This window comes from Citrus clementina, unplaced genomic scaffold (genome assembly GCF_000493195.1).
Source record: "Citrus clementina cultivar Clemenules unplaced genomic scaffold, Citrus_clementina_v1.0 scaffold_2, whole genome shotgun sequence".
NCBI lineage: Eukaryota > Viridiplantae > Streptophyta > Magnoliopsida > Sapindales > Rutaceae > Citrus > Citrus x clementina.
In genome coordinates, this window is record NW_006262688.1 from 12,757,139 (window position 1) to 12,764,255 (window position 7,117).

A 7,117-nucleotide genomic window follows, 5' to 3' on the forward strand; every position below is an offset into this window, starting at 1 on the left:
GTTATTTACAGCTCTGGACCCCATATTGGTTCTGGCTATGCTAATCGAACTAGTTCAAGCTAGGAGGTAGTCTTGTTTAAAACCTTATAAAATAAATGTTCATGCATTCTCACGTGAATTCATATATTTCCCCACTTTGTGCTATAACTTTGTCATAAGACATCGCATGGGATCCCAGAACAAGCAAGATCAAAACGCCTTACGAGGCAATGATGATACAACTCTTGAGGCACAAAAACTATAGCCTTACAAGGCAAGGATAATTCAGTTCTACGAGGCAAAGTTCAAAATGCCTTACGCGGCAAAGATAATATAGCCTTTGAGGCATGGAAAATACAGCCCTACGAGGCAAGGTTTAAAATGCCTTACGAGGCAAGGGTAATACAACTCTTGAGTCACAAAAAGTATAGCTTTCTGAGGTAAAAATTAGAGACACCTTACGAGGCTAAACAAAAAACTACTTTAATCAAGGCAGAATCGTATAACTCTAATCAAGGCTTGAAAAATGCTATCCTATTCAAGGTATAGTCATATAACCCCTATCAAAGCTTGGATAATGTACAAAATGAACGGCATTACGAGGTGAGAACTAATATGGTCCTCCGATGTTTGAAATTTTTTTCCCTCTAAGGCACGAGTTTACGCTGCATGCCAAAAAGTGCTCCAAGGAGCACAAAAGCATATGATTTGTGCAATCATGACTTGCAACATCCTAAACAGAAAGGCAGGTAGCCATAAATTATTGTCGTATGGCCAACATGAATATAGAAGTAGATTACTGCCATTTGAGTGAGATAATAAGCAAGCACAAATAATTTCAATTTGAGGGAGCAAGCAAACACAAATCATCACCACTCAAACAAGGAGCAATACTCTTGAACATTTAAAAAGTGATTCATGTCAAATATTGAAGCGCAATATGAAAGCAAAAGCATCCATAAATTCAAAGATAAAAAATTTGAAAGCATCCCAAATAAAAGCTACATGATAAAAGTGTCGATTGTTTAACAAAGCAACCCACTAAAATACAAAAGATTGAAAAATAATTATTATAGTCTCTAATACTAGCAGAAGAAAGAAAGTTGGCTTCATCTAATCTTTGGAATATTGCTTGGATAAATAGCAGCCAGGGGAGGAATGTTTAATGAAGACTCATCTCTCTCATCACTGGTCCCCCCGCCAACAACGGTAGCAGTATGCACAGGTAGAGTGGGCTGAAACTGAGTACGAGGTGGTTCACCTGGCTGACCTGATAGCTTATCATCATCCCCACCAAACATCTTATCCTTAGGAGACAAAACAAAGTCATCTACCTAAGGAGTTTCAAAGCAATAATCATCCACGAATTTTAGATCCCACTTAAGGTGATGATTCTTCACCATTCTCTTGCAGTCATCTACCCCAGTAAAGAATTCTACATCTTTGACTTGTCTGAACTTGGCTAATTAGAGATAAGCCTCAACGTGGGTCTGATAGCCCTCATGAAGCTATCGTCTAAGACGAGCTATTTCTTCATCTTTGTTCTTTATCACCCTATTATTGATATCGTGCTCCAACTTCAGAGAGTCGTGGCTAGACTTGAGGGATGCAAGCTCGGCCCTCAACTGGATCACCTCGTTTGCCACTTCATTCTTTTCGACCCTAGCCTTACACCATTCGCCTTTTGAATCGCGATACAAGTTGTATGCTTGAATCATGTTCATGGTGGCTTATAAAAGTCCAACGAAAAATCCCGTTAATATTTAGCAGTAAAAGAACAAATGATAAATTTAAGAGGGAATTATGAAGTCAACCTTGTGGGCATTACTTATGAAAATAGAGAATAAGACCTCTGGGTCAGTTTGCTTGGAGCGAAGACACTCTTGGTAGGGAAATGCCCGTTTCAATGAAGAAAGGTTGCCAAGGTCGTGATCAAGCTCAATATATTAGATGGTCTAATTGGCCAAGTCATCAAACATGAGGGCTGAAATGTGCTCAAGAGATCCAAGATCAGATGGCAAATAAGTATTTTCCCCAGCTTGCAAGGTACCAACAGGGACCCTGGCTTTAAACAAAGAAGGATACAAGGCTACACAACCCTCATGAGTTGCCATATTTTCATTAGGGCTTGGGATCCTAAGTTTGATAGAAGCATGAATATGATAATCTCTCCTCAATTACTCTAAGGTTTAAAGTGTGGCTTTGGATTCCCATTGACTAGTCGAGAACCCCTCTATAGGGACATCTTGTTCTTCATCATCGAGAATATGAATAAAAGTTGTGGAGGGACGAGAGATGGAGGAGGAGCAACGTGTAACGCTCTCGGTAATGTGTCTAAGTGAACCTTCACCCTTACTTGGTTCACCATGTTTCACTTTAAGAGGATCCTTGGAAAGCAAGAAAAAAAAAGTAGAACGGGAAAAAGAAGAGAGAAGAGAGAAGAGAGAAACATACCTTAAACAAACAAAAGAAAATGAGGATTCCAAACGCCGTGGAAGAAAAATAACAAATAAATTATGTTTAGGAATGATATGTATCCAGAGGGTAATGAACAATTTTGAATTTTAAAATTTAAATTAAGACTTTTAAACTTCTTAGTTCACAATAAGAGATTTTTGAATTAAAAAAACTCTTATAATGAACTGGTGGGCCTGTGGTGATGAGGTAATTGATGAATGATACCATCTTAAATGGAAAAGAATCTTCAGAGAGGAAAATCAGATCCTTCAAAGATAAGGACGAAATCTATCAGGTGGGAGTTTAGGAACCTTGTAGATAGGAAATATGAAACCTTGATTTAAACCGTGACTAGGTTAAAGCCGCCAAACCAACAAGGCTAAAATGTTGGGATGGTGCTTATCACCAAGAAAGAATCATGGACATACTGAAAAAATAAATAAAGAAGTTGGCTACAAAGCCACTAAACCCACAAAACCATCAAAAATAGGGGAATCACCCTCTGCTCCGAGAATCATGCCCCATTTTCTTCTCTATTGAAGTATTTTTAAGGTAAAATAATTGACATGAAAGAGGTATAATCATTCAAGCAAACAAAAACACTCGGATTTCAATTCCAAACACACTTTACTGACTTAAGCATCGGAGTGTGATGTGCTAATAATTTATATATTATTTTTATATTTTCCTAACTTAATTTTATGTTATATTATGTTAATTTTATTTTAATTTTTATATTTTGTTATTTTAGGTATAATCTGGAATTAAAGAGGAATTAAATCAGAATATTCAAGTAAGGAGAGCTTAAAGAAGGAATTAATTGGAAATTTAAGGAAAGTGATTGAATTAAAATGGAAGAAAATCAAAGAAGCCAAGGCTTAATCCTGGAAACCACGTGAAGAATAAAAGAAAAGAGGAAAAAGGATGCTTAAAGGAGAATAATTGGCCTTTTAAGTGTACAACTCACGTGAATAATTGGAAAAGCATAGACCATTGATTCAAGTGGGCTCTATATGCAAGGGCTTAAAGCAGGGGCAGACTCATAACTCTGCAGTACCTTGGGCAAAATTAAAAAAATAAAAAATTTGTACCATGTGAACATGAAATTTCATATATATAGATGATAAAATACACCTAATAACAAGAGACATTAAGAGCCTTACGCATAAAATTCATATTGCAAATAAAAATAATTTTAAAAAAGTAGTATAAAAAATACAATCTTAATACAAATTTTCTACCAAAGTTGTACTTTTCTGGGTTTCAAATTATAAAAATCATCAATTACAGAATCTGAATCAACAGTATCAGTAATTTCTCTTTCAACATAGATAACCATACAATCTGAAAAAAAAAAAAAAACTCATTTTCCATCTTACTACGAAGTGATGTCTTGATAAGTTTCATGGCTGCAAATGCACGCTCTGTTGTGGCCGTGGAAACAGGAAGAGTCAAGACTAGACGAATTAATCTATCAATCAAAAAAATAGTGTTGTGACTTCATTGTTTCAACAAATCATCGACATAGCTCAAAAAGGGAAGCCATATTTTGAAAACGTGGATGAGAATGCACATCACTTTGATAATGTTCTAATTCTCTTCTCAAAACAGGCACCTCATTTGGAGTGAAACCATGAGAATAAAATTTCTCAGCAAGAGAACAAATATTGTCTATATCAAATGATTTGAACCCATCAACTAGATCTAATGCCGAGCTCAAAGTGAGGGGTTCCACAGTTTGCTAAGAGAATCTACTATTTAACTCCATTAATTGAAATTCTATTACAGCATTAAATATATCAAAGTGATAATGATGTTCAACTATAACATAATCTTTTTCCTGACAAGAACGCCATGTACCTTCAATATAACAATCACTCATATTAAGCATAGTAATATCATATTTTTCACAAAAAGATACTACACTTCTAATAAAATCATCCCATCCACTATCTCGCAACTCTTGCAAAAGTCTTTTTGTACTTGAGACATAGTTCAAAGCATTCAAGATGTCCAGTGATTTTGTCTATAATGCTTGACAAAGAATATCAGAAATTCCGAGAACTTTATTTAATAAAAGCAAAATAAACACAAACTCAAAGGATTTCATCTCCCTATATGCACCTTTAGCTTCCCCACGCATATCTCGACTAGATCCATCATTAATCATCTTTCCTAAAACTTCAAGAGTTACACCAAACATCTCAATAAACTTACTAACTGAAGTAAAATGTGAGCTCCAACGTGTATCTCTAGCCCTTTGTAAAGTTCTAACTTGATTAGCCCCTGAACCAGTCTCAAGCTCTTCTAAAGCTATCAAATCTATAATTTCTTTTTCTCTAGCAGATTTTAACTCATAATAACGCTTGAAAGAAGCACTAGCAAAGTTAATAATAGAACTCAACTTCGAAAAAAATAGCCATATCCCATGCACTCCTTTAGATATTGTAACTAATACGAGTTGTAGTCGATGAACAAAACAATGTACATAATAAGCATACGAACAATCATTGAGAAATAAAGATTGTAATCCATTCCATTCACCCACCATATTACTAGCACCATCATACCCTTGACCTTTTAAATTTTCAACTAAAAGATTGTATTGAGCAAGCACATTGCATATCTCATTCTTTAAAGTCAATGCCTTTGTTTCATCGCCATTCACAATTTTAAAGAAACGTTCTCAAATAAAACCATCACAATCAATATATCTCAAAATAATAGCCATTTGTTCTTTGTGAGATTCATCTAGTACCTCATCAACTATGATACAAAATTTAGCATCACCCACTTCCTCTCGAATCTTGTGCCGTACTTTATTAGCAAAAATATTCAATAACTCCTTTTGAATCTTAGGTGCTATGTATTGGGCATTTTTAGGAGCATTTTCTAACACAACTTTATTAATCTCCTCATTCATTATTGCTAACAACTTAATTAATTTAATAAAATTTCCACAATTAAGAGAATTAACGGACTCATCATGACTTCTAAAAGCACATTCTTGTTTTGCTAACCACTTAGTAGCTACTATTGCGGTTTTAAGTCGCGGTCTATTCTCCAAAATTTGTTGCGAAGATTGTGCATTCATTCTCGTATCAATATGTTTGGATGGATCCTTTAAATTGCTCCATTTTAACATGGCATCATTGTGAGAAGAACCATGACCTCCTTCATGTTGAGCAAAAAGACATGTTTTTTCACAACCAACATACTTCCAATTTTGAACCCCATCAACAATAAATGCTTCATTCTTAGATGGCTTATCATGAAAAATATAGCATGGAAAACAAAATGCTTTGTCTTTTGATATAAAATACTCAAGCCAAGGAAATTTCGAGAACTAAGAAAATTGAAATCGACGGTTTTGCGTACCATATTTAATCGATGGATACTTTTGTAGTTTGGGTTGAAATGGTCTCATATTTATATATGCCATCCGCACATCTTCACACTTGTCAATGGGAAAAGCACTTATTGAAAAATGCAATTCGGGATCACGTTCTAAATAAGGCGTGTCAATAGTAGATGGAGTATCAACTTTCTCAAATTCGACTCTTTGAGACTTGGGTGGAGAACTTGAGGCATCAATGTTGCACATAGAACTTGTCCCATTTGATGATTGACCATCATTTACTTTAGTAAAGAATGAAAGTAGAGTTTTCCTCGGTTTGAATTTGTTGTTTGACATTATAACCTATAACAACATGTAATTGTGTAAGAATCAAGAAATCATAAAAAGTGTTATAAGCTATACATTCTACTAATTTTAAATATATTTAAAGTCGCAAAATAAAAAAATCAACATTAAAAGCTCATACAAGTCAGTATATGGTTAATACAAATACCCATGCCTATCAAATTTTTGAAAAAAAAATTGTAAAATATTAGAATAATAAGAAAAAAATAATAGATAAACAGTGAGATTTGAGTTAATTTAATCAAATGAGGAAGTTCAATAAACAAATTTATTTATTTATTAGACAATTTATTATCTATTCATTCTAATATAGAGATGCCAACCATCAATTAGAATTATATGGTAACTAACAAATCAACAATCACCAAAAAGTTATTACCCAAATCTCAATTGTTGATATTCGTTTAACTGTTTATACTTTATACCTAATTATTGCAAGAAAGAGAATCATAGAAAAGATGTTTTGATTTCACCCATGCTTGTAAACGAGAGAGAGAGAGAGATAGATAGAGAGAGAGTTGTAATAAATTAATCCATACTTGTAAACGAGGGAGGGAACTGTTATATATTAAAATAGGATGTGATTTTTAACTATTAAAAATTGAATGGAAAGTGCTTGAGCCGAAAAGAAATGAAACAAGGGACCACCACAGCCATGGGAGTGAGGGATTTTGTTGTTGCTGCTGGATGGATGCAAAGGGGAGAAACATAAAAAGGTGGATGCAAAGGGGAGAAACAAAAAAAGGTGGATGCAAAGGGGAGAAACAAGGAAAGGTAAAGAGGAATAAGTAAAAGTAAATATTATTTTATGTATTTAATGGCAATTTTGTAATTTTCAAATAACTTTTTAATTTTTTTTTTGGGGCTAGACCGGGCTACAACGCAATCTAGCCCAGGCACAGGTCCGCCACTGGCTTAAAGTCGATTACACTTGGCTTGTTTTAAATCCTTTTGATTTAAGGATTTTGAGGTGGCGCA